Raw genomic sequence first — 26019 nt, forward strand, 5'->3', positions numbered from 1 at the left:
ACCCTGGGTCAGTTGACTCCGGTGGTGGTGGTCTTGTATGCCCATGGCAGAATAAAACTTCAGCATTCTGTATCACTTCCCCCTCCCTGGCTTGGGTAGGATCTCAGGGTCCTGGGATGGAGCCCCGAGTCAGGCTCTCTGCTCAGCAGGAAGCCTGCTTCCCTCTCTTCCTCTGCCTGCCTCTTTACCTACTTGTGATCTCTCCCTCTCTCTCTGTCAAATAAATAAATTTAAAAATTTTTAAAAATAAAATAAAATATTAGAAAAACTGTAGCTGTCCCTCTGAGCTCAGATCCTTACTACTTAAAGACTTTTCTGGTGAGATCAGTGGTAATGTAAATGAAAGAGATTTTTTTAAATATTGATTAATAATATATGTTAACATTCGGAAGACAGGCATAACTCAGTAGACCAATAATTTCCAAATGACCAAATGCATGATGTTGCAAAATTATGCCTGGGTAGAAAATTAATTTCATGTGAAAGATAGATCAATAGATTCTAATTTAAAAGAGTATGAATGTTCATTGATATGGTTTTAGATTCCACATTGAAATTAATCTTTAGGAAACTACTATTTGCTGACTTCTGGTACAGTATTAAAGAAGAACATCTAAAATTATCTGAAAAGATTATTAAAATACTCTCCCTCCTCAAAATACTTTTCCCTTTTCCAATTACACATTGGTGTGAGGCCGGATTTTCTTCCTATATTCTAACTAAAACAACATATTACAACAGATTGGATGCAGAAATGTGTGAGCTTCTATTAAGATAGATATTAAACAGGGGCGCCTGGGTGGCTCAGTGGGTTAGGCCGCTGCCTTCGGCTCAGGTCATGATCTCAGGGTCCTCGGATCGAGCCCCGCATCGGGCTCTCTGCTCAGCGGGAAGCCTGCTTCCCTTCCTCTCTCTCTGCCTGCCTCTCTGCCTACTTGTGATCTCTCTCTGTCAAATAAGTAAATTAAAAAAAAATCTAAAAAAAAAAAAAAAAGATAGATATTAAACAAATTTGCAAAACAGTAGTTTATAACCAACCAAACAAATGTTCCTGAGTGAAGACAAATGTATTCTTAGATATGTAAGGACTCAGTAAATAGACCTACCTGCCCTTCTTAAAATAAATTACTTGGTTGGTTGTTTGTTTTTTTTTTTTTTAGATTTCATTTATGTATTTATGTATTTATTTGAGACTGTCATCATGCTGCAGGTGGGGGCTGGTGGCACCTGGGCAGAAGGGGAGGGAGAGAAGAATCCCACAGCGACTCCTTCGGAGCGCAGAGTCCATTTGGGGCTAGATCCCAGGACCCTGAGATCATGACCTGCGCTGAAACCAAGAGTCGGATGCTCAAATGAGTCACCCAGGAGCCCCTTAAAAATCACTTGAGGATTTATTTCTGCCATTAAATATGTGAATAGTTATGACCACAAGAATGGAGAAATTGGGTGATAAAGAGATTACTTTCTGAATTATATATAATTGCCTCCAAATTATATGTACTATGGTTGGAAAGGAGCAGTTCCTCAGAGGAGGGAAGATCCCCTTTTGGTAGTCAAACCAAAAACTAGGAATCAGTGCATCACCTTATTGAAGCCCCTCTCTTTAGAATGTCTTCCTCCTTCTATGCTTATCCAGTTCCCATTATATTTCAATATAAAGCTCAGACCCCACGTAGAATTGTAGAAGGTCAGTATTGGAAAGGAGCAGGATAGAGGAAAATCATTTATACTGAGATCTGTTATTATGTACTGATCTGGGTGTTCAAAATTCATTCACATTTGGTGTGCCTGGGTGGCTCAGTGGGTTAAAGCCTCTGCCTTCGGCTTGGGTCATGATCCAAGGGTCCTGGGATTGAGCCCCGCATTGGGTTCTCTGCTCAGCAGGGAGCCTGCTTCCTCCTCTCTTCCCACCTGCCTCTCTGCCTATTTGTGATCTCTCTCTGTCAAATAAATAAATAAAATCTTTAAAAAAAAATTCATTCACATTTAATCCTTATAGAAAATCAGAAAACTAGGTTTTGCCAACCCCATTTTATAGACAAAGAAATTGAGGTTCAGAGAGAGTAAACCGCTTGCCCATGGTCATCCTACCAGCTGGAGGTAGAATTTGGATGCAAACCCAGATCTTTTTACTTTCACAAACTTTGCATTTCAGTATACTATCTTAAGGTTCATCTAATCTAAATAAGCCCTGCCCAATCTGGTGTTTAAATCCTCATCAAGACATCCCCATGAATGGTTAACAGCCCAATCCCCTCCAACAGCAAAGAATTCCACACATTCTAATGCCATCCATTATATCCATTGACGGCACTAAAAAGTTTCTTCTCAATATTAAGCTGACATAGTTCTTCTGAAGCCCTTACCCATAAATCTTAAAAATACCCTTTGGGGTTATGCATGATGAGCTAGTGGGAGAGACCATTAGTGGGATATTGATTCTCTTCTTCTTTTAAATGTTTTATTTCTTTATTATTATTTTTTAAAGTAGGCCCCACACCCAATGTGGGCCTTGACCTCACCAACCTGAGACCAAGAGTCACATGTTCTACCCACTGAGCTAGTCAGGTGCCCCTCTTCTTTTACATAGGAATAGAATTTTTTGCCTCAGCGCAGAAGCAGATGTACCATGAAGCTAACGAAACGGAAGCTTTAGAGTCCCTCACCTGCCAGGGCCCTGGCAGTTGCTGGGAGTTGTGGAGTGTTCTAGATGGAGAGGGGAACAGACTGAAATTAGGAAACACTTCTGATGAATTGGCTGAAGAGATCGTAAAAGAAAGACACCTGAAACTCCAATTATTTGTTGTAATTTCTTTCCTCATACTTAACAAATATTTTTGTACTTAATTTTATTATTTATTGTAATTTATTGTAACTTCTTTCCTCATACTTAACAAATATTTTTGTCCTTAATTTTATACTGGAAATCTTGTATTGTTCTCCTTAAAGAGGATTCCAAAACTTGTATCCAGTCTCACAAAATCTGGAGTGGACCCTTGGTTTGATCCATAGCAGTATTTTCTTTTTTAAGATTTTATGTATTTATTTGACAGAGAGAGAGAGATCACAAGTAGGCAGAGAGGCAGGCAGAGAGAGGAGGGAAGCAGGCTCCCTGCTGAGCAGAGAGCCAGACATGGGGCTCGATCCTAGGACCCTGGGATCATGACCCGAGCCAAAAGCAGAGGCTTTAACCCACTGAGCCACCCAGGTGCCCTCAGTTCTCCTAATATTTTATTTTATTTTTTTTTTAAAGATTTTATTTATTTATTTGACAGGAGAGAGAGAGAGAGAGAGATCACATGTGGGGGTGGGGGGTGGAGAAGCAGGCTCCCGGCCGAGCAGAAAGCCTGATGCAGGGCTCGATCCCAGGACCCTAAGATCATGACCTGAGCCAAAGGCAGAGACCCAATCCACCGAGCCACCTAGGCGCCCCTCTAATATTTTAATCTTCACTTGAAATCTCAGATTTTGGGGGGCACCTGGGTGGCTCAGTCATTAAGCACCCTCCTTCAGATCAGGTCGTGGTCCTGGGGTCCTGGGATCGAGCCCTGCGTTGGGGTCTCTGTTGGGGGGGGAACTGCTTCTCCCTCTCCCACTCCCCCTGCTTGTGTCCCTCTCTCACTGTGTCTCTCTCTGTCAAATAAATAAATAAAATCTTGAAAGAAAGAAAGAAAGAGAGAGAAACGTCAAATTTTTTAATGGCAAAATATAGTCAATTGTTTTCCTTGAAGTGATAAGCTCATTTTGTTCATTTTCAAGAAAATGTCTGCCAGTACCTAATTCTCAATAGCAATGGTTTGTCTGTCAGCCCTTCTTCCAAGTAGCTATGGTAGAACGCGGAAAGGCAGCTGGTTCAGCTTGTGACCCAGATGCACAACTGCTTTTCCTCAAGACGACCCTCAGACTTCACCAAACAGCAGCAGTGCCTCATGTGTACTTCCTCTGTGCTGCACAGAATATTTAAAAATGTGTATTTAAGATTCAAAAGATTTAGAGGCACCTAGGTGGCTCGGTGGGTTAAAGTCTCTGCCTTCAGCTGGGGTCATGATCTCAGGGTCCTGGGATCGAGCCCTGCATCGGGCTCTCTGCTCAGCCGGGAGCCTGCTTCCTCCTCTCTCTCTGCCTGCCTCTCTGCCTACTTGTGATCTCTGTCTGTCAAATAAATAAATAAATTTTTTTTTAAAAAGACCACTTAAAAAAAAGATTAAAAAGATTTAGTAAAATTAATATTTTTTATTGTTTCATCAAGGACACATGGGAGGATGGTGCAGTGAAGGACGCCGTTACTAGCACACTTGGTGCCATGACATTGATTTGTGCCAAGCTGCCTGCAATTTTACCCACTATTGTTTTTGCATTGACAATGCAAATATTAACAAAATAGAAAGCCAAATAATGTCTTAGTATTATTGCAAAAATAGCTTTGACCTTGTAGATACCCTGAAAAGATTTCTAAGACCCCAAGGAGTCGGGGCATCTGAGTGGCTTCGTCCATTAAACATCTGCCTTCGGCTCAGGTCATGATCCCAGGGTCTTAGGATCCAGCCCCGTGAGCAGGGAGCCTGCTACTCCCTCTCCTCTCCGTTTGTGCTCTCTCTCACTATCTCTGTCTCTCTCTCTCTCAAATAAATAAATATTAAAAAAAAAAAAAAGACCCCAAGGAGTCCATGGACCACACTTTAAAAATGTCTGGTTTTGTACATGTATTTTGCAGACTTATGGCTATGTCAGATAATTTTCCCCTAAAAATTCTGTTTCTGTTGTTCCACTGTATTTAGTATTCCAGAAAAAATTAAAATCGAACATAATTTTTTTCTTTATACCTAAACTATTTATTCTTTTTAGGTTGTAGCATTTATTTTTTTGTAATTAAAAAATTTTTGCCAGAGTATGTCTATGTAGGTCTGTTTGTTCATTTTTATTCAACATGGTGATCCCCTTTAGTCTTAGTACTTTTTTCTAGCTCCTAAAACTTTCAATTTTTGACTTCTTTTTCCTTTTTCTTCCCTCAGGGCCAGCAGTAATTCTTTTCTTTTCTTTTCTTTTTTTTTTTTTAATTTTATTTTAAGTAATCTCTATACCCAGTGTGGGCCTCGAACTCATACCCCCTGAGAGCAAGAATCACATGCTCCACCAACTGAGCCAGTCAGGCACCCCAGAACAGCAGTAATCCTTGATTTAAATTTGTTCTTTGTTAGGTTGCCTGGCTGGCTCAGTCTGTACAGCATGTGACTCTTGACCTCAGGGTCATGAGTTTGAGCCCCATGTTGGGTGTAGAGATTACTTAAATAAATAAAACTTATTTTTTTTTTAATCAGTCTGTTCTTTGTCCTCTATTGCTATCATCTTTTCTCTTACTATTTCGTCCTTTCTCCTTTTCCTCCACATTTTAAGGGACTTTCTCATATTTGTCTTTACATCATTTATTGCATTGTCTATAATGTGAGTTCTTTGCCTCTTTTTGTTGTATATTAATGCATAGACTTCCTGTAGCTCTCTCATATCTTACACAACTCCCTTTTCATCTCTCTTGTGGCTTTGTATTTCATGTTCTGTCCTTTCATCTCCTTTGTTTCCTCTTTATGACCTTTTGCTCCCTTTCTGTAAAGAACATGACTTCTTATATTCTAATAAAGACCCAGCTATTTTGGGACAGTAGGAAGCGTGGAATTTCCTTGCCTCCGTTACTGCTTGCTTCTAGATTTTCTAAGCACCTTGTCAGAGCTCTTAGCTTTTTGGCAAGTCAGATGCATAAGTCCTGACTCCCTTCCCTGGGTCTGGTACACATTCTCCTAGAGGAATTTTGTCCTGCTAAGAGGAAATTGACTCCTCACTTCTAATGCATGGTTTTTGTTTTTGTTTTTTTTTTTTTAATTTTATTTATTTATTTGACAGACAGAGATCACAAGTAGGCAGAGAGACAGGCAGAGAGAGAGAGGAAGGGAAGCAGGCTCCCTGCTGAGCAGAGAGCCCGACGCGGGGCTCGATCCCAGGATCCTGGGATCATGACCTGAGCCGAAGGCAGCGGCTTTAACCCACTGAGCCACCCAGGCGCCCCGGTTTTTGTTTTTTTTTAAGATTTTATTTTTTATTTATTTGACAGACAGAGATCACAAGTAGGCAGAGAGGCAGGCAGAGAGAGAGGAAGGGAAGCAGGCTCCCTGCTGAGCAGAGAGCCCGATGAGGGGCTCGATCCCAGAACCCTGGGAACATGACCTGAGCTGAAGGCAGAGGCTTAACAACTGAGCCACCCAGGCGCCCCTAATACATGGTTTTCTGATACTTTGAACCAATTGGTTTGGGGAGAGTACTTTTCTCCATCACTTGGTGTTCCTTCGCTGTGAGGAGAGGTTCACTAGGATAATTTTCCTGGCCTCTCTCTTCTTCACTCTTAGCTTCCGTGGAAGGAGGAGCAGGGGGTACCTACGTGATAAGTTTGGGAAAATAGACATAGATATCCCTTCATCTAGGAAGCTGCCTTGCTGGGAAAGAGTAGAATCTTCTGATTTTTATTGTGTTCCATGCTATAAGACATGCAGGGGCAGGCCTTGCCTCTGGAATAAACAGACCGGCATTATTTCAAAGACTCTAACATCTGAAATGTTGGGTGTGAACATCGGGAAATAAATAGGGATTTAATTTCTGGGTGACAAAATTTCTACAAAAGAGACATTTGTGAAGTGGAGTAAGTATCTTTGAGCTTTAGACTGTAGAGTGTACTTAGTAGGTTTTGACTGGGACAATTTAAGAGGTGATGTTAAAGCCGGGTGAGTTTTGAGTTGTGCAGATAAAACTTTTAACTTCTGCAAGAGCCTTGAAGTCATAAGGCGCCTCCTGTTCTGGTCTTGGCAGGTGACTACAGCTTATGTCAGGATATTACAGCTTATACTTCTATAGAGCAAGGCTGCACACTTGGGACCTTAAGCAAAGACGTGGTCCCTAGCAAGACCCCTCGGCAAAGCTGCTGCAGTGGCCTCAGTGGCCTCAGGGTGTAGGCGACTGCCGCATCCCCAGACTTCCACTATGGCCCTGGTCTCCGTCCACACGCACAGACCTCCTGGAAACCTCCGTGCACACTGGTGGATCTAGAGAACGCAGTTAGCAGGCATAGCCGAGGCCAGAATGTGAATTTAAGGGGCCAACAAACATTTCAGTTCGTAGCTCTTTTAGGACTTGGTGGGGACAGGAAAATGTGTGTGCTTTTAAAATACAAGCCAGGGGCACCTGGGTGGCTCAGTGGGTTAAAGCCTCTGCTTTCGGCTCAGGTCATGATCCCAGAGTCCTGGGATTGAGCCCCGCATCGGGTTTTTGCTCTGCAGGGAGCCTGCTTCCCTTCCTCTCTCTCTGCTTGCCTCTCTACATACTTGTGATCTCTGTCTGTGGAATAAATAAATAAAATCTTAAAAAAAAAAAATACAAGCCAGTTGAATCCACGTGGACTGAAAGAACTTTTGAGGGTTAAGTTTTAAATACTTACTACCACAGGAGGCTTCTGTTTTATAGGAATGCTCCCTATTTTGATCTGGGTGATGGCTACTTGGATGTGTTCGCTTTGTGAAAAAACTATATTGAGATATATACTTGATCTGTGCACTTTTCTTTATATAATGTTTTACTAAAAAAAAAAAAAAACTTGGGGCGCCCGGGTGGCTCAGATGGTTGAGCATCTGCCTTCAGCTCAGGTCATGATCTCAGGGTTCTGGGATCAAGCCCCACATCGGGCTCTCTACTCAGTGGGGAGCCTGCTTCTTCCTCTCCCTCTGCCTCTCCACCTGTTCATGCCCTCTTTGTCTCTCTCTCTCTCAAATAAATGAATAAAATCTTAAAAAAAAATAAAGTAAAAAAAAAAAAAAGTTGTATGGAAAATAATTAGTTCCAAACCTACATGAAAGCATTTGTCTGTCTGCCCAGATCCGTCTATATTTTAATTAAATGTCTTATTGCTCAAAAAACTATCAAACAAGTATTCTCTTACATGAGGCCAAGTATATTCTATTACGCTCCATTTCGCTTAAGTTTACTGATTTATTGACATAAAGTTCTTAATAGTTTCTATAATGTTTAAAGACTTTAAGAGAATTATGTTCCCCTTTCCATTCCTGGTATTATTCATATGTAATCATTTTTTTTAAGATTTTATTTATTTATTTGACAGAGAGAGAGAGAGATCACAAGTAGGCAGAGAGGCAGGCAGAGAGAGAGGAGGAAGCAGGCTCCCTGATGAGCAGAGAGCCCGATGTGGGGCTCGATCCCAGGACCCTTGGACCATGACCTGAGCTGAAGGCAGAGGCTTTAACCCACTGAGCCACCCAGGCACCCCTAATCTTTTTTTTTTTTTAACAACTGATAATGAATTTATTAAAAGGTTGATTGAAGCATCTACAATGGTGACTTCAGCCTCAACTCCTGACTCAATACTGATGGAAGTCATCTGCTTAACAATCTCAGAAGGGGGGCGCCTGTGTGGCTCAGTCCTTAAGCATCCGCCAGGTCATGATCTCAGGGTCCTGGGATCAAGCCCCACATCGGGCTCCATGCTCTGCAGGAGGTCTGCTTCTCCCTCTCCCACTCCTCCTGCTTGTGTTCCCCCTCTCACTGTCTCTCTCTCTCTCTGTCAAATAAATAAATAAAAATCTTTAAACACATACACACACACAAACCATTTCAGAAGGACTGTGCAAATCAATGAGTCGCTTGTGGATCCTCATCTGAAAACGATCCTGAATCTTAGAACATTCACCACAGGAGTTTTTCTTATAGTGATTCTCAGAGTCTTGGTAAGCATCCAAACTGGTCCTTTCGCTTTGAGATTCTTTTCCTCTGAGCCTCTGATCAAGTCAGCACATACCTTTTCCAAAGATTTTACATTGCAGCTACTTAGAGTAATTCTAATTCGGTGAATCACCATCTCTGAATCTACAGGTGCCTTTCCAGTGTCTTTCTTTTTTTGTTTCTTTTTTGAAGGTTTTACTTATTTATTTAATAGAGAGGTAGAGAGAGTGCACAAGTAGGCAGAGCGGCAGGCAAAGGGAGAAACAGACTCTTTGCTGAGCAGGGAGCCGATGCGGGGCTCTATCCCAAGACCCTGGGATCACGCAGCAAGTGGATAGCAGATGCTTAACCAACTGAGCCACTCAGGCATCCCTTACTCTGCTTTTTAATATCATTTCTTGTTCTTTTCTGATTTGCAGTTAAATTGTAATATGTTTCTGTTAAATTTCATTTTATTTATTCCTTTGAGATTTCGTTGGGTTTTCTGGGTCTAAGGATTGATCTCTCTCAACAACCCTGAAAAATTCCTAGTCATTTTATCTTCAAATATCTCTTCATCCCCAATCTCTCCATTATCTTCTTCTGGAATGCCACTGAGCTATATGTTTGACTTTTTCATTCTGTCCTCCATTTCTCTTAACCCTTCATTCATATTTTCTATCTTTGAATCCATGGATAGCATTCTGGATAAATTCTTTCGATCTATTTTTTTATTGCCTTGGTCCTCTTTTCAACTGTGTCTAATCTACTACTTAATAGGTATTTGACTATTTAATCATATCATGTATTTTTTATTTATAGAAGTTCTACTCTGTTCTTTTTTTTTTTAAGATTTTATTTATTTATTTGTCAGAGAGAGAGAGAGAGAGAGCGCGAGAGTGAGCACAAGCAGATAGAGTGGCAGGCAGAGGCAGAGGGAGAAGCAGGCTCCCTGCTGAGCAAGGAGCCCGATGTGGGACTCGATCCCAGGACGCTGGGATCATGACCTGAGCCGAAGGCAGCGGCTTAACCCACTGAGCCACCCAGGCGTCCCTCTACTCTGTTCTTTAAAAAAAAATCTACTTGGTTGTTCATTATGGTTTCTTTTCCTGCTCATAGTTTCTTTTTCCTGCTTTTATTTCTTGAAGCATATTAAACATAATCATTTTAGAGTATTTCATTGATAAAAGTTCAGTATATAGAGTCTTTGCATGTCTGCTTCTGCTGCTTATTGGTTTTCTGGCTCTCACTCATGATGTCTTTTGCTTATAGGTGTTTTGTGAATCTCAATGTGAACTATTACTTACCTTGAAATTTACCCTCATAAATCCTTTGAGACCTGGGTTAAAAATAATCTCTTCCTTTCTTTCTTTTTTTTTTTTTTTTTTTTTTTTTTGGTTTATGAAAATTTATTATTGTCATGATTTCACCATCAATACTTATGATCTTGGTCTTTCCGTCTTGCCCTTGTATACTGCCAAAAGAGAGACATTGGCTACTTTGACAGCCTTAAAGCAAATTCCAGAAATGTCACCAACAGCATGACCTTTATGACCAAATCTAGCAACCAGAACTTCATCATTTTCCTCAATAAAATTCAAACAACCATCACTGGGTACAAAAACTGTGATTTTTTTTTTTTTTTTTTTTTTTGCCATTTTTGATCAGCTGGACCATGACACACTTCCTGATGGCAGAATTTGGCTGCTTGGCTTCAACCCCTACTTTTTTCAGCATAATTCCTTTTGCCTGGGAAATGCCTCCAAAAGGGTTGGCCTTCAGGACTGTGCCCAAATGGGCTTTCTTATACTGTTCATCACGTGCTTCTGATCTCATCAGTGGCTGCAGAACTTCCTGGCAGTATGGACACCATGACACTTGCCCATCCTGCCAGCACTATGGGCCTGAGCTAAAGAGAGAAGCAGGGCAGCAGAAGTACGCTCTTCCTAAGAAAGTATTTACTTCTGCCAGTTGTCAAATTTCTACTTAAAACTTTTCTAACCACACAGGCAAGAGAAATTCAACCAAAACCTTTGTGAGAACTGGTGTATTAGTTATTGCATAACAAATTACTAACTTAACAGCCGAACGCAATAAACATTTATTATCTTTAAGTAGTCTCTGTAGAATCTGGGAGTAGCTTTGGTGAGTGGTTACAGCTTAGGGTCTCACTTGGGGCTGCATTTAAAATGTTAGCAAGGACTGAAGTCATCTAAAGCCTTCACCAGAAATCAAAGATGAAACATGTGAAATGGTATTCAGTGATGTTTCCATCCTACTGCCGATCCTACCTACATGGTTTATACACTCCCCCAATACAAGTGCCCAGTGTTAAATTTTGGAGGTATATTTCCAAATAATTTTTATATATACCTGCAAATATATACACATGAATGTAATATATGATTACGTAAGTGGTAATCATATATTAAACAATACTCAGTATCTTGAATTATTAATTTCAGCTATGTACCTTGTTCTTTCCACAGAAGTCTGTAGAGATGTGTTTTAAGTTCTCCAAATGTGTGCATTTAAAACTTATGTTTTCGGGGTACCCAGGTGGCTTAGTCAGGCTTGGGTGGTGATCCGGGGTTCTGGGATTGAGCCCCGCATCAGGCTCTCTGCTCAGTGGGGAGCCTGCTTCTCCCTCTTCCTCTGCCAACCACTCTGCCTACCCATGCTCCCTATCTCTCTGTTGGGTAAATAAATAAAATATTTTTTAAAATAATAATTACGAGGGGCACCTGAGTGGCTCAGTGGGTTAAGCCTCTGCCTTCAGCTCAGGTCATGATCTCAGGGTTCTGGGATCGAGCCCTGCATTGGGCTCTCTGCTCAGCAGGGAGCCTGCTTCCCCCCGCCCCCTGCCTGCATCTCTGCCTACTTGTGATCTCTCTCTGTGTGTCAAATAAATGAATAAAATCTTTTAAAAAATAATAAAATGTCTAAAAAACATTTATTTATTTGAGAGAGAGAGAGAGAGGTGCAGGGGGAGGGGACAGATAGAGAAGGAAAGAGAACCTCAAGGAGACTCCCCGCTGAGCACAGAGCCCAGTGCAGGGCTCCATCCCATGACCCTTAGATCATGACCAGAGCCAAAATCAAGAGTCAGGTGCTTAACCAACTGAGCCACCCAGGCACCCCTAAAAGTCATGTTTTTATTATTGATTTCTAATTGTATCTCATTATGATCAGAAAATGTGGCCAACACAACACTAAGGTTTTTTTGGTATTTGTTGAGTCTTGCTTCCTAGCTTGGTATGTGCAAGGATGTTGATATCTAAAATATCCCCCATTCAAGTACCCCATTTAGCTTGTGATCCCGGAGAATGACTGTGGGTCATAAGATGTATCAGATAGTGATTTCAAACAGCTGTTGTTCTAGAAATGGTATATTGTCTGGTATATATGCATGTATTGATCTTGCAAAAGATTTTTAAAAAATCAGTATCAGTTTGTAAGCATCATCAGAGGCTTTTGCTTTGACCTAGAAGGGCCTATAATATACCTTCACAGATTTGCTCGTTTACTAGCTTTACAATCTAATATAATCCAAAGAAGTTTTGCTGGTGCTGACATCTCAAGATCATCACACTAATCACACATTAATGCTATATTACTATTTACACCTGTTCAAATGGAAGGACAAAGTACTTAAGCACTTTTAGGGAGACTTCCACTTCTAAACATGGAAACAGCAGGGACCAGATTAAATGACTAAAAACACAGACAAGGGGCATGTGACTGGCTCAGTCAGTAGAGCAAACAACTTTTGATATTGGGATTGTAAGTTCAAGTCCTACCATTGTGTGTAGAGATTAGTTAAAATCTTTAAAAAATTTTTTAAAAATGGAAAACATCCATAAATACAGAAAACAAACCGGACATTGCCAGAGAGGAGACCCATAAACACAGAGAACAAAGTGGTGGATGTTAGATGGGATGGGCAAAATGAGTGAAGGTGAGTAGGAGGCGAAAATTTTCAGTTATGGAGCACCTGGGTGGCTCCGTCAGTTAGATGTCTGACTCCTGATTTTGATTCAGGTCATGATCACAGTGTTGTGAGATCAAGCCCCAGGCTGAGCTTCATGCTGAACGTGGACGCTGCTTAAGATTTTCTCTCGCCCTCCGCTCCTCCCCCCATGTTCACATGCACTCTCTCTCTAAAAAGAAAAAAAATTCCAGTTATGGAATGTGTAAGTTATGGGGATAAGAGGTACAACATAGAAATATAATTAATGATATCATAATAGTGTTGTATGTGACAGATGGTAGCTAAACCTAAGGTGAGCATAGCATAACATATAGACTTCCTGAGTCATTATGTTGTACATCTGAAACCAATTAACATTGTGTGTCAATAATACTTCAATTAGGAAAAAAAAAAAAAAAAAGAAAGAAAGAAAGAAAGAAAGAAAGGATTTCCTAAACTGGACAAGAGACAATACAGAAGAGTGGTCCCAGGGAGAAGAGGACAAGAAAATGAATCATCTACCCACATAGGTGGAGATAGCTTCTAGATTTCAGCATAGTGAAGAGAAACACAGCCCAGGGTCTCCTTGAGTTGAGTGTGGATGAAAATTTGGACAGATCAAGGCATCTATAATGTACAGGGTAAAGTGTTAGAGAGGAAAGAGCTGCAGAGATATACAGGGGATTTCCCTTCAGTCTTCAGTTGAATACTCATCAACACATGGTATGAGAAAACTGCCATAGACCAGTGAAAGAACCATTGGGTAGAAGATGCAGAGTAACTCCCAGAAAATATACAAGGTTGAAAATAGTTCATATTCCCAACAATCAGAATGGAACAACCTTGTAATACACAGGGTTATTGTAGAATTCTGAGAAGGATTGCCTCAGTAGTAAGGCCAATACAACTCACAGCTCTGATTTTATCTAACAAGGCTGAAAAGCAACACATGAAAGGACCAAACTGTTTCCAAGTGATTTAATAGCAGCCCAGAATAAACACAATGTTTACATATTTAGACTACCAAAAAAAAAAAAAAAATCAGCTAAGAATGTAAGATTCACAATGTCTGTTATCCAATAAAAAATTATTAAGCAGCAAGTACACAGGAAAATACAATCCATAATGAAGAGAAAAATCAAATAATAGGAATAGATTCAGAGGGGCGCCTGGGTGGCTCAGTTGGTTAAGTGTCTGCCTTCAGCTCAGTCATGAAATCACGGTCCTGGGATTGAGTCCCACATTGGGCTCCATGCTCAGTGGAGAGACTGCTTCTCCTTCTGGCACTCCCCCTGTGCACAAGCGTGGGTGCTGTCTTGTGCACTCTCTCTCTGACAAATAAATAAATAAAATCTTAAGGAAAGGAAGAAAAAGAAAGAAATAGATTCAGAAATGACACAAGGGGCGCCTGTGTGGCTCAGTCAGTTAAGTGGCTGCTTCGGCTCAGGTCATGATCTCAGGGTCCTGGGATGGAGCCCTGCTTCAGGCCCCCTGCTCAGTGGAGAGCCTACTTCTTCTCCCTCTGCCTGCCACTTTGCCTATTTGTGCTATCTCTCTGTCAAAGAAATAAATAAAATATTTTTTTAAAAAAGAAATGACACGAATGAGGGGTTCCTGGTGGCTCAGTTGGTTGGGTGTCTGCCTTTAGCTTGGTTCACAATCACAGGGTCCTTGGATCCAGCCCTACATTGGTCTCTCTGCTCAGCAGGGAGCCTGCTTCTCCTTCTCCCTCTACCTGCCTCTCCCTCTGCCTGTCACTCTCTCAGCCTTCTGCTCCCCCTGCTTGTGTAAAATAAAGAAAAGTCTTAAAAAAAAAAAAAAGAAATGACACAAATGATATGCATATATTCCATAATTTCAAAATAGTACAAGAAATTATGAGAATGTTGAAAGACATGGAAGATATTTTTTAAAATTCACATATAATTGGGGCACCTGGGGGGCTCAGTCAGTTAAGCATCCACCTCTTGATTTTGACTCAGGTCATGATCTCAGGATCATGAGATCAAGCCCTGTGTGGAGCTCTGTGCTCAGCACAGACTCTACTTGTCCCTCTTCCTGCCCCTCCCCAAGCTTGCACACTCTCTCTCTCAAATAAATTTTTTAGAAGTCTTTAAAATCCATATAAAATTCACATATAACTTTTTTTATTTTTTAAAAAAGTTTCTTATTTTATTATTCTTATCATTATTATTATTTTAAGTAAGCTTTACACCCAACGTGGGGCTTGAATTCATGACCGTGAGATTAAGGGTCTCATGCTTTACTGACTGAGCCAGATGCCCCCACATAGAACTTTTAGAGATGAAATATACACTGGATGGTATTTGTATTGATGTATTAGGGCCTCCACAACAGAACCATAAGCTGGATGGCTTAATCAACAGAAGTTTATTTTCTCAAAGTTCTGAAGGCTAATGCTTAAGATCAAGTTTCCATCAGAGCCCTAACAAGGACTCTTCCTTTGGCTAACAGATGGCTACCTTCTTGCTCTGTCCTCACATGGGCTTTTCTCTGTAGGCAAACACTTCAAACTTCCCTTCCTCTTACAAGGATATCAGTCCTATAAGATTAGGGCCCCACCCTTATGGCCTCGTTTTACCTTAATTACTTCTGTAAAGGCTCTATCACCAAATGAAGTAATACTGGGGGTTAGGGTTTCAACATATGAACTTTGAGGGGGACACAATTCAACTGATAACAGAATTAATAACATATTAGACACAACAGAAAAATGATTAGAGAACTTGAAGATGTTGCAATGGAAACTGTACAAAATGAAACAAACAAAAGGAAAAAGAACACCAAAAAATATAAGCAAAACATGGTGAGATGTGGGACAACTTCAAGTGGCCCAACATACATAGTCCCTGAAAGTTAAGGAAGAGTTAGGCAGAAGAAGTATTTTAAAGCTTAATGGATAAAAACTTTTCCAACTTGATGAAAATTATAAATCCACAGATATGGGGCGCCTGGTTGGCTCATTTGGTAGAGCATGCGACTCTTGATCTCTGGGTAATGAGTTCAAGCTCCACACTGGGCGTGGAGCCTACTTAAAAAGAAAAAATAATGTTTAACTTAAATCTGCAGATCCACAAATATCAGCAAACCTGAAACCCAAGATACAGGAACAAAAGTATATCACAATCAAATTGCTTAGAACTACTGATAAAGAGAAAATCTGAAATCTTAAAAACAGATTTAAAATTTAAAAAGACAACTTATTTACAGACTATAAAGATAATGCAGCAGATTTCTCTGTCAAATAAATAAAACAAAAAAAATAAATAAAACCTAAATAAATAAATAAATAAAAACACGAGCAAACAAAAAACCAATGGCCAAATAAAGAAGTTTTCAGCATTCAAAATCTGAAGAAATTCATACAAGCACACCTGAACTACAAGAATGTTAAAGGAGGGGCACCGGGTGGCTCAGTGGGTTGGGCCACTGCCTTTGGCTCGGGTCGTGATCCCAGGGTTCTGGGACTGAGCTCCGCATCGGGCTTTCTGCTCGGTGGGGAGCCTGCTTCCCCCTCTCTCTGCCTGCTGATCTGCCTACTTGTGATCTCTCTCTCACTCTAGTCAAATAAGTAAATTAAAATATTAAAAAAAAAAAAAAGAATGTTAAAGGAAGCCTCCAGGAAGAGGAAAATATTATCAAATGGAAATCTGAATCTACACCAAAAAATGAGGAGCTCTAGAAATGATAAATATGTGGGTGAATGTATAAGACATTTAAAGTTATTTAAATTTATGGAGTGCCTGGATGGCTCAGTCAGTTAAGTATCTGCCTTTAGCTCAGGTCATGATCCCAGGATCCTGGGATCAAGCCCTGAATTGGATCCTTGCTCAGCAGGAGCCTGCTTCTCCTTCTCACTCTACCTGCCAATCCCCTTGCTTGTGCTCATGCTCTCACTCTCTCTCAAATAAATAATAAAATCTTTTAAAAAAATAAATAAAATTATTTAAATTTAAATTTCTTTAATAGAAAACTGACAGGGCACATGGCTGGTTCAGTTGGTAGAGCACATGACTCTTGATCTTGGGGTTATGAGTTTGACCCCTGCATTAGATGTAGAGATTACTTGATAATAAAATCTTAAAAAAAAAAATGAAAACCGACTATTAAAGCAAACATAACAGCTGTGCCTGGGTGACTCATTCAGTTAAACATGTAACTCCTGATCTCAGCTCAGGTCTTGATCTCAAGGTTGTGAGATCAAGCCCCACATGGAGCCTACTTTGAAAGGAAAGGGTGGGGGAGAGAAAGAAAGAAAGAAAGAAAGAAAGAAAGAAAGAAAGAAAGAAAGAAAGAAAGGGGAGGAAGGAAGGAAGAAAGAAAGAAAGGTGAGATTTATTACATATATAGAAATAAATTATATGTAGCAATAGGACAAAGACCAGAAGTGGAGAAATGAAAGTATGTTGTTGTGGGTTCTGACACTATTTGTGAAGCAGTATAATGTTACTTCAAAGTAGACAATGATAAGTTAAAGATGTATACTATAGGGGTGACTGGGTGGCTCAGTCAGTTAAGCATCTGACTTCGGCTCCAGTCATGATCCCAGGGTCCTGGGATCAAGCTCAGTGTCGGGCTCTCTGTTCAGTGGGGAGCCTGCTTCTCCCTCTCCCTCTGCTGCTGCTCGCCCTGCTTGTACTTTTTCTTTCTCTGTCAAATAAGTAAATAAAATCTTTTAAAAAAATGTATACTATAGACTATGAAGCAACTACTCAAAGCAAAACAAAATCCAACGCCCTTGAGCTAAAAGGCAATGAAAAAGATAAAATAGAATCATAAAAAATCCTCAGTCCAAAAGAGTTTTTTACTTTTTTTTTTTTTTAAGATTGTATATACTTATTTGAGAGAGAGATGAGCAGGGAAAGGGAAGATCGGTAAGCAGACTCCCCACTGACTGGGGCGCTCAACATGGGGCTCAATCCCAGGACCCTGAGATCATGACCAGAGCCAAAGTGAAATGTTTAACTGACTGAGTCACCCAGGTGTCCCGAAAATAATTTTCTTAAAAGAGAGACAAAGAGAGAACAATGAGCAGATGGGAAAAACAGAAAGAAATTAGCAAATAGATAACTTTAATTCAACGTTATTAAGCAATTTTAAGTCTTCTTAACATCCCAATTGAAAAAGGAATTTTCAAAAGGGGCTACCTGCGTGGCTCAGTCAGTTAGGCAGCTGACTCTTGACTTCGGCTCAGGTCATGGTCTCAGTTTCCTGGGATCAAGCCCCATGTCAAGCTCCATGCTCAGTGGGGAGTCTGCTTTAGAATTCTCTCTCCCTCTGCCCTTCCCCCCACTCTCTTTCTCTCTCCTCTCTAAAATAAATAAATTAAACTTTTAAAAAATAAAAATAAAAAATTTTAAAAGCAATATCCAACAAATACAACTATCAGGAAACTCATTTTTTTTATTTATTTGTTTGTTTATTTATATTTTGAGATTTTGAGATTTTTTTAAGTTTTTATTTATTTATTTGACAGACAGAGATCACAAGCAGGCAGAGAGGCAGGCAGAGAGAGGAGGAAGCAGGCTCCCCGCTGAGCAGAGAGCCCGATGCGGGGCTTGATCCCAGGACCCTGGGACCATGACCCGAGCCAAAGGCAGAGGCTTTAACCCACTGAGCCACCCAGGCGCCCCGAGAATTTTATTTTATTTATTTTTTTAAAGGATTTTATTTATTTATTTGACAGACAGAGACCACAAGTAGGCAGAGAGGCAAGCAGAGAGAGAGAGGAGGAAGCAGGCTTCCCGGTGAGCAGAAAGCCCGATGTGGGGCTTGATCCCAGGACCCTGAGATCATGACCTGAGCCGAAGGCAGAGGCTTTAACCCGCTGAGCCACCCAGGCACCCGAGAATTTTATTTTTAAGTAATCGCTACACCTAATGTAGAGCTCAAAGTCACAACTCAGAGATTAAGAGTCACATGTGCCACCGACAGATCCAGCCAGCACCACAAGAAACTCATTTTATTTATTTATTTATTTTTAAAGATTTTATTTATTTATTTATTTGAGAGAGAGAGGGAGAGAGAGAATGAGAGGGGAGAAGGTCAGAGGGAGAAGCAGACTCCCCATGCAGCTGGGAGCCCGATGTGGGACTCCATCCTAGGACTCCAGGATCATGACCTGAGCTGAAGGCAGTTGCTTAACCAACTGACCCACCCAGGTGGCCCAAGAAACTCATTTTAAAATAAAGACACAAATAGGGGCAACTGGCACTTAAAAAAAAATCAACTGGCTTTAATGAAAACTTTATATATATATTATAAATACATAAATATATAAACATATATAGTATGTTTATATATATAGTATATACATATATAGTATATCTATAATAAAGACACAAATAGAATAAAACTAAAGGATATAAAATGATATACCATGCTAACATAGCATTAAGGAACTCGAAAGATCTGTTCCTCCATAAAAGCAATGAGAAATTTAGATTAAAACACTGCCAAAAATCAACTTTTTCAAACTCTTGAAATTAAACAAAGTCTTTTGATAATCTGAGAGTGATTGTCCACAAAAAACATCTGATTCTCAACAAGAACAATAACCTTTGGGGCATAATAACTTTCTGTAATCCAATACCCGTTCTCCCACCTTCCAAGTACCATTTAAATCTGATAGCCTTATAGCTACAGTAGCTATGAAAACCAGCAGGCTAGCAGCTGTTGGAGAGGGGAAAATGGATTTAGAGTTCCCCAAAAGCCCCAATCCCAGAGAATTGTCACTATTTGACTTGTCTGGCAGCTCATTGAAAAGTGCCATTCTCTGGGGCGCCTGGGTGGCTCAGTGGTTTAAGCCGCTGCCTTCGGCTCGGGTCATGATCTCAGGGTCCTGGGATTGAGTCCCACATCGGGCTCTCTGCTCAGCAGGGAGCCTGCTTCCCTTCCTCTCTCTGCCTGCCTCTCTGTCTACTTGTGATCTCTCTCTGTCAAATAAATAAATAAAATCTTAAAAAAAAAAAAAAAGAATCTTTAAAAAAAAAAAAAAAAGAAAAGAAAAGTGCCATTCTCAGAGCTTGTCTTTATTTGACCTGAATCAGAACTCAATCTTTAAGAATAGTCCTTACCACCAGCCATTTATCAAAAACAATCAGTGGCAATTGTTTAACATCGAAGCTGCCAGAGGTGTTAACAGCTGGGGCTAAGAATAGGCTGATGAAAAATCTTAAAAGGAAAAGTTGGAGAGTAAGAGGTCCACAGGGAGAGTTGTGAAGATCTGACAGAGTCCTGGGAACCTAGGAATTTATAATGCCACATGAGTGGTGTATGCACACCCAAGAAGGGCCTAAGAAGACTATAAATTCTCAATGCTGGCTGACTTCAAGGTTTTGCTCAAGCAAATAAAGGCTAATAACAGGTGTAAACTGCCTGACAAACCATTGAAACCATATCCCAATACACACAGAGTCATTTAGCAAAACCTAGAAGACTTATTTGTTTAAGATATTTAAGGAAGTCTCTATTTAATCATTAAACTGGCTACTAAGCTAACTTAGCAGAGATTTCATATAACAAAGAACATACACTGTAGAGAATTAGTCCAGGAAACTCTTTAAACAAATCCTGAGGAAGGAGTGAATATCTGATTTACAAAGTTAACACATTGTGTAATTTAAAGATTTTATTTTATTTATTTATTCTATATACAGATTGAGAGAGAGGGCAAGGGGAGGACCAAAGGGAGAGGAACAAGCAGACTCTACAATTGAGCATAGAGCCTCAAATGAGACTTGACCTCAGGACCCTGAGTTCATGACCTGAGCTGAAATTAAGAGTTGGATGCTCAACCAACTGAGCCACCCAGGAACCCCACCACATTGCATAATTTAAAATGTACAGTTTATGAGACACCTGGTGGCTCAGTTGTTAAGCATCTCTCTCTGGCACAGGTCATGATCTTGGGGTCCTAGGATTGAGCATTGCGTGGGGCTCCCTGCTCAGCAGAAAGTCTGCTTCTATCTCTCCGTCTCTGCCCCGACTTGTGCTCGCTCACTCTCTCTCCCTCAAATAAATGAATAATCTTTTAAAAATAAATAAATAAAATGTCCAGTTTTCAACAAAAAATTTATGTAGCTATGTGAGAATTTATGAGCCATGTAAAGAAACCAGAAATTGTGTCTCAGTAGATGGACTGAACAGTAGATTTCTACAGGCAGAAGAAAGAATCAGTGAACACAGAGAAAGGTCAATTGAGATGATCCATTTTGAAGAACTGAAATAAGAAAGAATGAAGAAAACAAACTGAGGTTTGAGACCTGTGGAACACCATCCAATGAACCAACACAGGCATGACTGAAGTCTCAGGAAGAGGAGAAGGAAAATGGGCAGAGAGAATATTCTAAGAAATAACAGCCGGAAATTGAGGAAAAACTATTAGTTGGTATGTCCGAGAAGCTCCATGAACTCTCAGGGTAAACTAAATGGCATCCACACCTTGCTATGTCATAGAAAAACAAAAGACCGGGGTGCCTGGGTGGCTCAGTGGGTTAAAGCCTCTGCCTTCGGCTCAGGTCATGATCCCAGTGTCCTGGGATCGAGCCCCGCATCGGGCTCTCTGCTCAGCGGGGAGTCTGCTCCCTCCTCTCTCTCTGCCTGCCTCTCTGCCTACTTGTGATCTCTGTCTGTCAAATAAATAAATTAAAAAAAAAATAGACCAAGAATTTTGAAAGCAGCCCAAGAAACACAACTCATCACATACAAGAGATCCTCAATAAGTCACAGCTGGTTTCTCATCAGAAACAATGGAGTCCAGAAAGCCGTGGGATGATCTATTCAAAATGCTATTGTCGACCAAGAGTTCTATATCCCTCCACAAATGAAGGAGAAATTACACATTCCCCTATAAAGAAAAACTGATATAATTCAGGGACACCTAGGTGGCTCAGTAGGTTAAACATCTAAAAAAATAAACAAAATAGATAGATAGATAAAAGACAGAATATAGATTAGTGGTTTCTGGGGAATAGTAGGAAGTAGAGAGTGATTGCTGGTATGAAATTTCATTTTGGGTTGATGAAAATGTTCTGGAATTTCAGAGTGGTGTTAAATGCACAACTCTGTGAATATACTAAAAGCTACTGAATTATACACTTCAAAGGAGTAGACATTATAGTATGTGAATTATATTTCAATATGGGTATTACAGAAAAGAAAAGAAAGCTGGAGTTTCTAGGTTATCAGACAAAGTATATCTTAAAGTATATCTCAGACAAAGTATATCTCAAATAAAAGAATATTACCAGGGCACCTGGGTGGCTCAATCAGTTAAGCCTCTGCCTTTGGGTCAGGTCGTGATCTCATGGTCCCAGGATCAAGCCCCATATCGGGCTCTCTGCTCAGTGGGGAGTCACTTCTTCCTCTCCCTCTGCCCTTCCCCCCTGCTCCTGTGCTCTCTCTTTCTCTCAAATAAATAAAATCTTTAAAAAAACAAAAAACAAAACAAAAAAAGGAAACAAATAAAAGAATATTTCCAAGGATAAGGAGAGTCATTCCATAATGATAAAGATGTCAATTAAAAAAAAAATTTAAAAAAAAAGATGTCAATTTACTGAAAGGACGTAATAATCTCAAGCACATTATAGCAGAGCACTGATGAAGAAAAAACTGATAGAACTACAACTATAAATAGACAAATCCACAGTTATAACTAAAGATTTCAAAACCTGCTTCCCAATGATTGATACAAGTAGACAGAAAATAGGAAAATATAAGGGCGCCTAGGTGGCTCAGTGGGTTAAGGCCTCTGCCTTCGGCTCAGGTCATGATCTCAGGGTCCTGGGATTGAGCCCCGCATTGGGCTCTCTGCCCAGCAGGGAGCCTGCTTCCCCCTCTCTCTGCCTGCCTCTCTGCCTACTTGTGATCTTTCTCTCTGTCAAATAAATAAATAAAATCTTTAAAAAAAAAAAAGAAAAGAAGGAAAATAGGAAAATATATAGAAGATATGGCCCATACTGCTAACCAATTTCACCTAGTAGACATTTATAGAACACCCAACTCAGCAACAGAATTGTGTAGTAAAGAATCTGGTTCAAAGAGAAGTCTGGCTTTTGCCCTCAGCTTCTGGGAGGGAATTTGTCATACCTGATAGGAGTGTCTTTGTTTAGGAACTGGCCACATCAGATTTTTTTTTTTTTAAGATTTTATTTATTTATTTATTTATCAGAGAGAGAGAGAGAGAGAGAGAGAGAGAGAAATGGATCAACTACATAGAAGTCACAGTCCTTAACATGTTCTCACCTCTGACACCAAGTGTAAGTTCATGGTGTTCCCAAAATGACCCTCAGTCTTGATAATTTGCTAGAACTCACTGAAATTATATTCACAGTTACAGTTCATCAAAGGAAAATGTTACAGACTAAAATCAACCAAATGAAGAAACACAATGGGCAGGGGCGCCTGGGTGGCTCAGTGGGTTAAAGCCTCTGCCTTCGGCTCAGGTCATGATCCTAGGGTCCTGGGATCAAGCCCCACATCAGGCTCTCTGCTCAGCCTGCTTCCTCCTCTCTCTCTGCTTCCTCCTCTCTCTCTGCTTCCTCCTCTCTCTCTACTTGCTTCTCTACCTACTTTTGATTTCTGTCTGTCAAATAAATAAATAAAATCTTAAAAAAAAAAAAAAAGAAACACAATGGGCAGAATCTATATGTACCAAATTCAAAGCTCCAATTTTCCTCTCCCTGTAGAATCAGAATGCACTGTTTTTCTGATATTGGTGTGTGACAATCCACAAAGAAGTACTGGCAATGATGGAAGCATACCCGTTCAGTGTCCAGAATTTTTGTTGGGGCTTTTGCTGTTGCATGAGAAGGACTGATTGCTCACGTGGTTGAATTCAGTCTATAGGTTGACTGATAGTGAATGACCCAAAGCCCGTACACTAAGACTGTTGTGTGTTGCCATACCCACCTTAAGATCTGCCATGGCCTGGGATGCCTGGGCGGCTCAGTCTGTTCATGGTCTGCCTTCTACACAGGTCCTATTCCAGGGTCCTGGGATCGAGTCCCACATCAGGCTCCTTGCTCAGTGGGGAGTCTGCTTGGCACTCTGCCTGCTGCTTCCCCTGCTTGTGCCCTCTCTCTCTCAAATAAATAAAATCTTAAAAAATATATATATATATATATAAAGGAAAAGCCAATCCTGAAAAGTTAGAAATCCAATGTCTACAGTATCCTGTGAGACTGAGAAATCCTTGACATTATTGTTTGGTAATTGGGTGGGGGCAAGTCCCACATAGCTTCCAATGAATGAGGAGACGGGACTTTCCACTTTGTGTGATGTCATGGCCTAAATAATGCACTTGGATCTGAAAAAGCTGAAGCTTCTTTTTCTTTTTGTTTTTTAAGATTTTATTTATTTATTTGTCAGAGAGAGGGAGAGAGAGAGAGCGCGCACAAGCAGGAGTGGCAAGCAGAAGGAGAAGCAGGCCCCCCGCTGAGCAAGGAGCCAGACGTGGGACTTGATCCCAGAACCCCAGGATCATGACCTGAGCTGAAGGGAGACACCTGACTAACTGAGCCACCCAGGAGCCAGAGGGCCTCTGACTCCAGATTTCAGCTCAGGTTGTCTTCTGCGCGCAGGGTGGAGTCTTTTTGTCCCCGCCTCCTCTCTCTCAAATGAGTAAAGAAACAAAATCTTAAAAAAAAAAGGTAAGCTACTAAGATATTTTGTCTTATTTTTATACTTTTAAATATCCATCTATGCTTAAAATTTGATGTGTATAGTATTTAACCTGATTTAATTTGGTAATTAGTCCATCCTGCATTTTCTTTCTTTTTTTTTTTTTTAAAGGTTTTCATTTATGTATTTGACAGAGACACATCGAGAGAAGGAACACAAGCAGGGGGAGCGGCAGAGAGAGAAACAGGCTTCCTGCCAAACAAGGAGCCCGATGCGGGGCTCTATCCCAGGACCCTGGGATCATGACCTGAGCTGAAGGCAGAGGCTTAACGACTGAGCCACCCAGACACCCCCATCCTTCATTTTCTATCCAAGTTTTGCTTCTCTAGGTCCCAGAAAGGTATGGATTAACCAGACTATAAATGTTTAGAACAATCCTAAAATCTTTTGTGAGTTTTAATCGTTTGCATGTGTGTGAAAATTAGTAAAGTCTTTAATTAGATTATGCAAATTTGATTTTGGCCAAGGTTTAAATGTTTAAGTCCATTGAGGTAGGGGGTGATTTCATTCACTCCTTATTATGAGCCACTGTAAGAAGATATTGTCAGTGAGAGGAATGTGTTTAGCAAAGAGCAGTGAAAGAATAGGAGTCCCAGTGATGGTACGGAAGGAGGACGGGGAAGACAGAGCAAAATGGAGGAGGTAAAGGTACAGGAAGGAGGTCAAAAGAGAGGCCCATCTGAGGTTGGTCAGCAGAGTCCCTTAAGTCTTTAAGGGAAGCAATTTAAATTTTTTTTCTGCTTCTCAGAGGCTTTTTTACAACAATCAAATACTGTGGACCACCAAATCATTCGGAATTTTGGAATCCTTTTATTCTAAGGCACCAGGTATGTAAATAATTTTGTTTACATGTCAACTTCCTAGTGGTCATTGAAATTTTAATTGTGATATAATCCTGTCAGAGCCTCAAGTATTGGGTGCTATTGACACTGTAACGGTATGTATGGGTAAGAAGTAGTTCAATGACCCGGAAGTTCTTTGAAGAACTGATTGCCCATTTTCAAATGATGAGAGCAAATGGGAGACAGTCATCAGTCCGGAGAGCCTCAGGAGTGTATGACTTCGTCTGCAAGAGCGCTGAGGCAGCAAAACAAGGCAAATCAGGAAGCTGATACCAAGGACAAGAAAGTCTTCAGTGATGCTCGAGAGAAGAGAAGGTGCCTTTATCAGGCACAGGACTTACTCGGCTGTGCAATCACTGAGAACCCCAGGCCGGCAGGGAGCAAGAGCTTCTGCATTATTGATCACACGGAGCAGCAGAAGGTCCAGATCACAGCGCCAGAAACTGGGAAAGGATCAGCCAGAAACTGGGAAACACCAGACTGTATTCATGCCGCTGCAGCGAGAGAACCATTCCCAAGGAAGCTCTGTCTTGAGGAAGGGACTTGGAGATTTTGTCAAGATTTAGCCTAAGAAGTCAGCCTTCAGTTTGACTAGTTCTTTTGTTTTGTTTTGGTTTTGTTGTTGTTGTTTTATTTTTTTTTAAAGATTTTATTTATTTATTTGACAGACAAAGATCACAAGTAGGCAGAGAGGCAGGCAGAGAGGGGCGGGGTGGGGGGAAGCAGGCTCCCCACTGAGCAGAGAGCCCGATG

At 40.6% G+C, this 26019-nt stretch overlaps 2 pseudogenes; both read right to left on the reverse strand.

Annotated features, from left to right (window-relative positions):
* Window positions 1-6920: 6920 nt before the first annotated feature.
* On the reverse strand, window positions 6921-10076 carry LOC111150958 (annotated as a pseudogene).
* Window positions 10077-10190: 114 nt separating this feature from the next.
* Window positions 10191-10637, reverse strand: LOC111151155 (annotated as a pseudogene).
* Window positions 10638-26019: the final 15382 nt, after the last annotated feature.

This window comes from Enhydra lutris, unplaced genomic scaffold (genome assembly GCF_002288905.1).
Source record: "Enhydra lutris kenyoni isolate GAN:26980312 unplaced genomic scaffold, ASM228890v2 scaffoldscaffold25, whole genome shotgun sequence".
NCBI classification, from domain to species: Eukaryota; Metazoa; Chordata; class Mammalia; order Carnivora; family Mustelidae; genus Enhydra; species Enhydra lutris.